Genomic DNA, 11,846 nt, shown 5'->3' with positions numbered 1-11,846 from the left:
ATCTGTTGATGGGCACTTGGGTTGCTTCTGTGTGTTGGCTATTGTAAACAATGATGCTATGAACATTGGGTTCATGTATCTTTTCAAATTAGTGTTTTTGTTTTTTCTGGATGGATACCCAGGAATGGAATTTCTCGATCATATGGTAGCTCTATTTTTCATTTTTTGAGGAACCTCCATACTGTTTTCCACAGTGGCTGCACCAATTTACATTCCTACCAACACTGTACAAGGGTTCCCTTTTCTCCACATCCTCTCCAACGTTTGTTATTTGCAGACTTAGCCATTCTGACGGGTGTAAGGTGGTACCTCATTGTAGTTTTGATTTGCATTTCTCTAATAATTAGCAATTTAATCATCTTTTCATATGCCTGTTAGACATCTGTATGTCTTCTTTGGAGAAATATCTATTTAGGTCTTCTGTCCATTTTTTTGATTTGGTTGTTTTTTTGATATTGAGTTGTATGAGACGTTTGTGTATTTTGGATATTAATATATCCAAAATATACAAACGTTGGTCACATTATTTGCAAATATTGGTCGCATTATTTGCAAATATTTTCTCCCATTCCATAGTTTGTCTTTTCATTTTGTCTCCGTCTGACTTCACTAAGTATAATATTCTCTAGGTCCATCCATAATGCTTCAAATGGCACATTTCACTCTTTTTTATGGCTTAGTAATATTCTGTTGTGTGTGTATATATATATATATACACACATGTATACATATATGTACATATATATATATACCACATCTTAAGCCAATTATCTGTTGATGGGCACTTGGGTTGCTTCTGTGTGTTGGCTATTGTAAACAATGATGCTATGAACATTGGGTTCATGTATCTTTTCAAATTAGTGTTTTTGTTTTTTCTGGATGGATACCCAGGAATGGAATTTCTCGATCATATGGTAGCTCTATTTTTCATTTTTTGAGGAACCTCCATACTGTTTTCCACAGTGGCTGCACCAATTTACATTCCTACCAACACTGTACAAGGGTTCCCTTTTCTCCACATCCTCTCCAACGTTTGTTATTTGCAGACTTAGCCATTCTGACGGGTGTAAGGTGGTACCTCATTGTAGTTTTGATTTGCATTTCTCTAATAATTAGCAATTTAATCATCTTTTCATATGCCTGTTAGACATCTGTATGTCTTCTTTGGAGAAATATCTATTTAGGTCTTCTGTCCATTTTTTTGATTTGGTTGTTTTTTTGATATTGAGTTGTATGAGACGTTTGTGTATTTTGGATATTAATATATCCAAAATATACAAACGTTGGTCACATTATTTGCAAATATTGGTCGCATTATTTGCAAATATTTTCTCCCATTCCATAGTTTGTCTTTTCATTTTGTTGATGGTTTCCTTTGCTGTGCAAAAGCTTTTAAGTTTGATGCAGCTCTCTAGGGAAAAAGAGTTCTAATTTGTAGTGTTTGCCGGTTTGCATGGTGTAAATGCTGCTACCCTGGTTGATTGAAAGCTCCCAGTGTGATAGCACTGAATGTTGAGTTAGAGAGAGATACACACAATTGGCCATGAGCAACCACAGCCAGCTCCATCCCAGTCTTTGTTAGAATAATGTTATTTAAAACTTTTTTCCCCACACTAGCATCCCAGAGTATATTTTCCTTGGGTTCGTATAATCTTATTTTGGGTGTTTGCTACATGCTTCTTCAGCAGATCAGGCAAGTAGTATCCTACCACCATTTTTATTCCTAAGATTCTGTGGCCTATACCTCCCCCTCCAACTAACTCTACCGGGTCCTTTGATATTTTTGTTACACAGCTGTGTGTATTAATTCTGCCTCTGACCATTCCAGCCTTGGGGAGCATCTATTTCCACCACACTTTCCCAGCAATGGTGATACACATGCCTAAAGGCTTGTTCTCAACCGCTCCTGTACTCCTTTCAGGAATGGTTCATTTGAGTGTGTTACCAGTTGAACTAAATTCCTTTCCTCCTTCAGTGTGTGGGAGCCTAGCACTGCCTGCTGAATCCAAGTGCCTTTGTTCCTTTTGGTACCTCTTTGATTTCCTTGTTCATTATATTGGGCCCCAGAAGAAAAAAAATCAGGAGTATGTGAGAGAAAAACACAATGCCCAAGGCATCCACTGTTTAAACAATTGAAAGTCCGGGGAAAGTATATTTATCCAACTTAATTTCTTTTCTCTGATTTACCCATCCTCTCTTCTCCATTGAACATAATTATTGTTTTCTTAACTTTATTAAGTGTACCTTGATATAGATGTAAATACATATACACACACACACATAGTCTTAAGTCAGTGTTTGTAGCACACTGATTTTAATCCTCTTGAGTGCTATGAAGAAAGGATACATTTATATGTGGATAAGAATGCATCAAAAAAAATAATAATAAAAAGAATGTATCAAAACACACATGGAAATAGGGTGATGGCTATGAACGTTATTTCCTCTTACTCTGAATTATTTCTTTAGAAATCTTCAGAAAACAAATGTAACTGATAATTCCAGTATTGTAGTAGTCTGAGTTACCAAAGTCAACTAGGAATTTTAGAAAATAAATGTAATCTAAAGAACAATATAATCTCTGATGTTAAGAATTTGTCAGAAGTATAAGACAGTATCCTAGTTAAGTTTTAAGGTAAACGGAATAATTCTTAGAGCTATATAATTTGCAGTATAGTATGAGTTTCCAAGAGGTTTTTATTTCATGAAGATAATAGTTTTAATCACACTCAATTTAAACACCTGTTTATATATATAATCTTAAAGGTTAATGTAAGTAATAATAGTTATCTGACTTATGAGGCAAGTGTTAAGAATTAATGTAACATTTTTTTGTTTTAAAAAAAAGACTTGCATGAAATAAACTAAAACTGTTTCCATTTTCACTTCACACTGTGATAGAATCAAGGAGAACACATTTAACTATGTTTTAAACCCAAATTCACAGAGCAATTTAAATGATCAAATGCTTTAATTGGATTCCATGTTATTATGTGAAGTTGAATTAAAATGTAATTATTTTGAGTCCCTTCACCTAAAAATCTTAAAGCCTGCTAAATCATGGGTAGAAGAGTTCCATACAGCCTTTCAGGATCATGAATCCTGGGACTGATGGTCATTTGCATATCTGTGTTCTTTATCCAGTAGCTGAGCCAGGTGTTAAGGGGTTTAAGTTAAGTCTCTCCCTTTTCTCTTGCAGAAACTCAAGAAAGAGAGTTAGGGAGTTTCAAAGCAATACAATTAACTTGCACTAAGAGGGGAAAAAGAAGATATTTGAAATAATGTTATTACCTAGTGGAACACAAATCATGTAAATTTTATACTTAAAATAAACTTGAGATACTGTTTAATGGTGGTTCCAGTGGGGCAGACAGGTGAGGGAAGGGAACATCTTACAAATAGAAATTATTTTATATCTTAAATATTTAAATAAAGATAGCAAAATAATTTAAATATGAACACAGTAGTACATTATATTAATATCTTCGACTTTCCTGTGTTTTGAAACAATAATAAAAAACATTTTAAGTTTGTAATCAGCATGGTTTTCCCACAGGTGGACGGACCCCTAAGCCTCTGGAAGGCCTGTTTAGTAGCTGGAAATAGAAATGGTTATAATAGCCCCTCAGGTACCCAGAGTACCTCTGTTCCCCAAACACCTTCCTCTTTCTTTTTTTTTTTTTTTTTTTTTTTTTTTAATTTGACAGAATTGCAAATGTGACCCCCTCCTGGCCTTCGGTACTAATGTAGTAAAGCCTTTTGCATCTGGAGGCAGATGTAATTCCTTCCTAAAAGTCTTGGACTGATTAGGGCAGAGCAAGTGCCCATGTTGGAGAAGAACCATCCCCAGTGCCATGTGGGTGAATAAAACCGTACTTTCTGATAGCTAGTCAGAGCTACTGACACATCACTTCCACCTGGGCTGCTGCAGTTCCTGGAATACCAGGGCTATTTCTTCCCTTTCCCCTAGTCTTTGACTAGGAACTCTCCAGAAGCCATAGCAGTGTCCTTTCCTTGAGGCCTGAATTGCCAGGCCTGTCACTCGTACCACACAGAGGACCCCGGGATCTGACTATTCTGGTAACCAAGTGCCTGGCTCTTCCCTTGTGCCTCATGCCCCTCTTTGCCCTGGTCACTGCCAGACAACGTAGGCCTGGAAAGTACCATGGACTGGGTTCCCACCCCCCAAGTCTAGTAATCTCCAGCTTAACTGGAGATTTTACTCCATTCATATTTGTTGTGATTAATGATACATTTATACTTATTTTGTGCTCCATACTTGTCTCAATTCTTTTTAGTTTTCCCTCCTCTTGCCACCTTTTTGAATTTTTTTCCCTTCAGTCTATTGTTTTCTTTCTACCAGAAGCATGATATTCTATTTCAATTTTGGGGGGGTTAGCCTAGAAATGCTTTAACTGAACATGCTTAAAATCAGCCATTATCTTTATCTTCCTCTGGAGCATAGAGGGTATGGAGAGTATTTTTAACTCCAATCACCCCCTCCTGATTTATGTGACACTATGTCCTATTTTAGTTATCTCACTTTTTTAAACACCACAGATTAAACATTATTACTATTTTACATAGTCAATGTTTGTTTAAATTTACCAGTACAATTGCCATTTTCCTTGTTTGTATTGTAAACCATTCTTCTGTCACTTTCTTTCTGAGAATTTGAAGGAATTCTCCAGAATTTGTGTTTGTGAGGTTAGGTTTGTGGTAAATTTTTATCTGAACATGTCTTTTCAGATGATTTTAGTAAGCATATATTTTAAATTGACAGTTATTTTCCCTTGTCACTTTAAAGGTATAACTCATTGTTTTCTAGCTTTCAATATTGCTGCTTAAAAATAGCAATTTATATTTCTTCAGTAAATAATAATGGTTTACTCTTTGGCTGTTTTTTTAAGATTATTCCTTTGTCTTCAGTTTCATTAGGATGTGTCTAGGTGATAAATTTCTATTTCCTTTATCTGTTTGGGATTGGTTAAGCTTCACAAATCTATGGATTGGTGTTTTTCATGAGCTGTGAAAACTCTTGGTCATTAACCCTTCAGTATCAAGTAGTATTTCCTTTGCCCTGTGTTTTAAGTTATAACTTTCTGTAACTCCAAAGAGACATTTTAAAACTTTCTTACTTAATCATCCAAGTCTCCTGATGGCTCTGTCATATTTCCACTTCTCTGTGTCTTTACACTGTAATCTCTTCAGCTTCATTTTCTAGCTCACTGTTTCTCTCAGCCTTATCTAATCTGCTATTTAACACAATCCCTGATGTCCAACTTCTATAATTCTGCGAACTAGAAACTTTTTAGCCACTTCAGATCCCCTCTACCTCACCTGTATTTTGTTCCAGCTGTTGCTGTGGGGAGTTTCCTTAGAATTCACACATGGTGCAAACTCATAGTACCTGGCCCCCATCCTCAGTGTTTTCCTGTTATGGAAAAGAATGAGAGGCTCTGGGCTCATGCCCTGATAGCAACTGAGCGTGATACATGGCCCCGTGGGATACAAGGTGACTATGTAACCTGCCACGTCCACCAGAGGGCCTTGATGAGCTCTACTAAATGTGCAGACTCACACACTTTGGTTGACTCAGAAGGACACGGGACAGAAACCACACCTTGCCAGGGTAGCAGCATCAGGCATTCCTTTTCCAGTGCAGTTCCTTCTAATATTCCACAGAGCAGTCCATGTAGCCACCTGGAATAACTCAGGTTCGCACACTCAGATCCACATTGAGCAAGAACAGGAACTGCTCAGGCTCAAAAGCTTCATTCTACACAGGATCCCAGATCTTTTGCAATGAAACCACTGGTATAGTTTCCAGATTCCCATGTGCTGGTTATAAGAGTCCCTGCATGCAGGGAAACCCAAAATATGGTATCCCCGTCAAGAATTGATAGTTCCTCAAGGTCCAGATTTGCTTCACCAAAGTCATGTTTACCATAAACAATGTTGCTGAGTAATATCATTGATATACCACCTTATCAGGTTATCGGAGCTAGAAATTTAACCAAAATCCCATGAAGAGCAAGAGTCTTGTGAATCCCAATCACGTGGTCAGAAATGCCCACCATGGGCACTGTCAGACACTAAGTCATAAGGTTGGGCAGGCCTAGTAGAAACCAACAACAAATAAAGTGATACATGGGATTGGGATCAAGCAGGGCCAGAGGGCATGAATAAGCTCTCTCAGCTTACAACTTTGACCTGATTTGAGGGAGTTCTCCCAGACTTGCTAATGCAGGAAGAAAAGCTCAGGCTTGGTTAAATCAGCATGGAATGTTGGTGCAAGTGGAAAATAAACTGCTGGGCACCACAGCCTCACTCAGAGGTGACCTTTGAAAGTGGACAGATTAGCCTGTGCAGCTGGTCAGTGACTTGATGTAGAGAGAAGTGGCCTGAAGTAAGGCTATACATGGACTCGTGAGCAGTGGGGAATGACTGGCCTGGGTTGATCAGGGACCTGCAAGGCAAACTGTTGGAAGTGACTCACTTCTGTGAGTTCTATGAAGGCTATAAATCCTAGAGGAAGCACCTCATGGAGCCAGTTCCAGTATAATCGTGAATAGTGGTTGGACAGAGGCAGCAAATTGATGCCCTTAGCGGCCCGTAGTCATGGAAAGAGCACCTTCTATGATGGGGCACCGAAGAGCTGGCAGGGAAAGCAGACTGATCGAGGCTTGATATAAAGTGGTTGTTCCTAGTAAGAGGGGCCTTCAACAAAAGGAGAATTCCTGGAACCACACATTCTAGCGTCAAGTCCACCAGAATTCCAGACAGGACCAGTGTGATGGTTAATATTTGTGTCAACTGGGCAAAGCAATGCCCACATATTTGGTGAAATGTTGTTTCTTGGTATGTCTGTGAGGGTGTTTCTGGATGAGATTAACATTTGAATTAGTAAACTGAGTTTTAAAAAGTCACCCTCACCAACGCAGGTGGATATCATCCAATCCACTGAGGGCCTGAATAGAACAAAAAGGTAAAGGAAGGGCAGTTTTGCTTTTTGCTTGAATTGGCATCCATCTGTTCCTGCCCTTGGACACCAATACACCTGGTTCTCAGGCCTCTGGACTCAAACTGGGACTTATACCATCAGCTCCCCTGTTCTCAGGCCTTCAGACTTGGACTGAATTACACCACTGGCTTTCTCCTTTCTGCAGCTTGCTGGTGGCAGACTGTGGAACTTCTTGGCCTCCATAATCATGAGCCAATTCCTATAATAAATCTCCTATATATATCCATATATATTCTATTGGTTCTTTCTCTAGGGAACCCTGATCAATATGACCAGTCATTCCTCTGAGGTCACCAGTCCAGAGAGCAGCCCAGATCTATCACTCTGATGTTAAGAGAGAATCCAGAGGATACCATGAAGAGTACGGAGAACGTGTATCTCCTACCTACATTACCAGGACTTTGTGGAAGTTATATTCTACCCTTTGTCGACTGAAAAAAAAAAAAAAAAAGGTACAATCTAAAAGTTGAGAATTACATTTTATTTGGTGGACTTGCTGAGGACTTAAGCCCTGAAGGCAGCCTCTGAGGGACTGCTCCAATGAGGAAAAGGAGGAGCTAGGATATATAGAAGTTTTTGCTATAAAAAACAGGTAGTCGGAACATCAAAAGATTACTGTCAAAGAAAAAGAGATATCAAGCTAATGAATTTGGCACTTTTCTATGTTTGGGAAGATGCAAGAGTCTGGGCTCAATGAAATCATGCCTTTGATACGCACCTTAACTATCTAGGGCCAGCATCCTGCCCTTCTTCATCCTGAATCCCCTCAGGGTGCACAGCCTGGGCGGGTGCAGTGGCTGAGGGCTTGATGGCTGCAATGTCCTTTGTTTACTGATATGGTGGTGACATTCTTTTGTCCACACCTTCTAATTCCCTTTTGAAGAGTTGCAGGAAGAGGACAAACTTTAAAATTTCACCTGGGTTATCAAAGCAGAAACTGGTTTAGTTAAAGAGACAATTGAAAGTAAGAGAAGGTGAGTATGCTAGATTTTTTTTTTTAATCCAAACTTCTCACTTAACTACCCAGTGGAGTGGGGACTATTTGAGAGGATCAGTAATTTGGAAACTGCTGCAATCATGATCGTGGCCTCCTTGAGAATGAATCTGAAGTTGATCTGTGAGTTTGTGAATAGCTGTTGGCATGTATTGATTTTGTTTTGGTTGGTTTAGTTTGGTTTTCTTCTGAGATTAGTCACTGAAGTCTGTGGAAATAGCTCAATGCAGAATAATGAGCTGGGGTCAAGGGGTCAAGGTTTTTTACTTTGAACCAAACCCATTGAAAAGCCTCCAGACACCCCTTTGATAAGAACAGTCACTGGCTGGGGCCTGGGGCAAGTATGTAGGAGGGTCAGTCATGTGCTTAGGATGTAGGTGAAACAGGCACTGGTCGGGCAGGGCATGTACAGAGAGCAAGAGAACAGCCACCTTGATTGGCCTCACCCTACATTTAGATAAATACTTAAGGCTATTTTTCCTCTCAATTTTTGGTTTAAACAGTTCTATGTATTTTAAGCTATTTCACTTTCTTATGAGGTTAATAATGCATGTTTATGTAATACATATGATTAGTATAGAAAAAAAGGATGGTGGTGGATGAATCACAGGACTCGACTTCTCCCTGGTTTTGCTGGGTTTGTTCTATTTATGTCCACCTACTGTCATCAGACTGCCTTCAGAACAGGTATTTCGAGATACTTTGACCACACAGAACACATAGTTTTTGTTTTTGTTTTTGTTTTTGTTTTCTCCCTACATTTACTATCTTTGATATTCCTTCAGTTTGTGAGCAGATGGGGTAGGGGGGCCCCCAGAGGAAAAGAATCAGTTATAGCTTTTTGACACAAGAGAAGCCATTTTTGGCCTAAGCCATTTTGTGATCTAAGTTGGGCCACAATGCCTGTCCTCGAACAGGGAACGTGTATCTCCTACCTACATTACCAGGACTTTGTGGAAGTTATATTCTACCCTTTGTCGACTGAAAAAAAAAAAAAAAAAGGTACAATCTAAAAGTTGAGAATTACATTTTATTTGGTGGACTTGCTGAGGACTTAAGCCCTGAAGGCAGCCTCTGAGGGACTGCTCCAATGAGGAAAAGGAGGAGCTAGGATATATAGAAGTTTTTGCTATAAAAAACAGGTAGTCGGAACATCAAAAGATTACTGTCAAAGAAAAAGAGATATCAAGCTAATGAATTTGGCACTTTTCTATGTTTGGGAAGATGCAAGAGTCTGGGCTCAATGAAATCATGCCTTTGATACGCACCTTAACTATCTAGGGCCAGCATCCTGTCCTTCTTCATCCTGAATCCCCTCAGGGTGCACAGCCTGGGCGGGTGCAGTGGCTGAGGGCTTGATGGCTGCAATGTCCTTTGTTTACTGATATGGTGGTGACATTCTTTTGTCCACACCTTCTAATTCCCTTTTGAAGAGTTGCAGGAAGAGGACAAACTTTAAAATTTCACCTGGGTTATCAAAGCAGAAACTGGTTTAGTTAAAGAGACAATTGAAAGTAAGAGAAGGTGAGTATGCTAGATTTTTTTTTTTTAATCCAAACTTCTCACTTAACTACCCAGTGGAGTGGGGACTATTTGAGAGGATCAGTAATTTGGTATTTATTTGGATCTTCGTTGCAGCATGAGGGCTGGGCTCTTAGTTGCTGCGTGTGGGATCTAGTTCCCTGACCAGGGATCAAACCCAGGGCCCCTGCATTGGGAGCGCGGGGTCTTAACCACTGGACCACCAGGGAAGTCCCACAATTGTTGACAAAGTACCTCCAAGAATTTCTGAGGGGTCTGAGAGCAATTTAGAATTGGTTAAAGGCCTTTTTCTATACTGCCGTATCCAGCGCCTAGGATTTTTCTTTTGACTAATTGAACACTGCCACCTTGTGTGTAATTGTAGGAAATAGCGGGGATTAAATTCCCAAAAGGAAGGTCCTTTAAAATAACAAAACCATTGTCTTTTTATTCTTGTCTCCTTAACCTCATTTTCCAAAGGAGGAGACTCAGATTATCAAAGAGGGTCAAAATAGCCTTTTGAAGGCCACTAAGACTAACTTGAAAGGGTAGAACTAAACTTTAGAGGTCAAGTAGCATTTGAATAGGCCTTTTGGTGAAAGGGAGGTGTGACCTGATGAGGGGTTCGGGGAAACCAATGGAGTCCTGGAAGGCAGGATGGTAGTTAGGAGCTCAGCCTCAGTGGATGGGCTGGGGCACTCTTGAGCTTGGCCACTTCCCAGCTGGGTGTTGAGGTTGGGTCCCTTCCTGTGTAAAACTGGGATAATAATGGTACCAACCTCCAATCCTCCCAAAAACCCATGTACCGTTCGTACTGCAACATCTGTCACAGTAAGTATATAATGAATATTAGCTGTTATTATGATTTTGCCCTTTAGACTAGGGAGAAATAAAGGAAGTTAATTAAATTCACCAGCACCTTTGGAATCAATTCCATGTCCACCCCATTCTTCTAAAGAGATTTGAGGCAAGGAAGTGAAAAAAGTGACAGGATTCCTCCAGACATGGCAGAGTATAAACACAGAGAACAATAGTAATAGCTACCACCTACTGAGAATTTACTATGCACCAGGCATTGATCTATGTGTGTTACATGTATTAAATCATTTAATCTTTTAAATTTTTTCCCAGGTTTATTGGGGTATGATTAACAAATAAAAATGACATCTACTTAGGTTGTGTAATGTAATTTTTGTGTGTGTGTGTGTGGTACGCGGGCCTCTCACTGTTGTGGCCTCTCCCGTTGCGGAGCACAGCCTCCGGACACGCAGGCTCAGCGGCCATGGCTCACGGGCCCAGCCGCTCCGCGGCATGTGGGATCTTCCCGGACCGGGGCAGGAACCCGTGTACCCTGCATCGGCAGGCGGATTCTCAACCACTGCGCCGCCAGGGAAGCCCTGTAATATTTTTAAGGTGTACAACATGATTTAGTATATATACATTGTGAGATGATCACCACAATCAAGCTAATGGACACATCCATCACCTCACATAGTTACCTTTTTTTCTGTGTGGTGAGAACACTTAAGATTTACTTTCTTAGCAAATCTTAAGTATACAGTATTTTCATACAGTGTTCCATCTTATTTCACTTAAAATAATCTCTAGCTTTATCCATGTTGTTGTAAATAGCAAGATATCCTTTTTTATGGCTGAATAGTATTGTATTACATGTATCTTTGCGTGTGTGTGTGTATATATATATATATATATATATACCCTTATACACTACTATATACACACATACCCTCACGCACTACATTTTTTTATCCATTCATGTGTCGATGGACACTTGGGTTGTTTCCATATCTTGGCTGTCGACTAAGAAATTATTCACAACCTAAAAGTTGAGAGTTATGTTTTACTCGGCAGGAAGTTTTAGGACTTCAAGCCCGGGAGGCAGCATCTCAAGTAAGCCTGAGAGAACTGCTCCGAGGAGGAAGGGGTGGGGAGCCGGGTTATATAGAAGTTTTGTCACAAAGGGCAGGTAGTCTGAATGTCAAAAGATGATTGTTTATTAAAGAAAACCAGCTATCCCAAGTTCAGGAATTTAGCGCTTTTCGGTGTATGGGAAGATGCAAGGGTCTGGGCTCAGTGAAATCATTCCTTTGATATGCACCTCAGCTCTCTGGGACCAGTACCCTGCGTTTTTATGTCCTGAGTTTCCTCAAGGCTCACCATGGGGAGTGGCTGCAGTCTGATGGCTGCTAGAGGGCAGGTATTCTTTGTTTCCTTCCTGAGTTCCCTTAGGGCTCACCAGCTCACCATCCACTATGGCTACAATTGCTGATGATTGAGACATCCTTT

The 11,846-nt window shown here is 39.9% G+C and overlaps 1 protein-coding gene and 1 long non-coding RNA gene across 2 annotated transcripts in view; one reads left to right on the top strand and one right to left on the bottom strand.

Annotated features, from left to right (window-relative positions):
* LOC112063761 (uncharacterized) overlaps positions 1–8,299 on the top strand; it is a 96,174-nt gene extending 87,875 nt beyond the window's left edge. The window contains exon 3 of the long non-coding RNA XR_003680612.2: positions 7,278–8,299. This is a non-coding gene — a long non-coding RNA (uncharacterized lncRNA). The remainder of the gene's footprint in view (positions 1–7,277) is intronic.
* The window catches only part of ZNF518B (zinc finger protein 518B), a 65,017-nt gene that overhangs the window by 8,293 nt on the left and 44,878 nt on the right, over positions 1–11,846 (bottom strand). The window lies entirely within an intron of this gene.

This window comes from Physeter macrocephalus, chromosome 7 (assembly GCF_002837175.3).
Source record: "Physeter macrocephalus isolate SW-GA chromosome 7, ASM283717v5, whole genome shotgun sequence".
Lineage (NCBI taxonomy): Eukaryota > Metazoa > Chordata > Mammalia > Artiodactyla > Physeteridae > Physeter > Physeter macrocephalus.
This window is presented reverse-complemented; position numbering and strand designations above follow the sequence as displayed.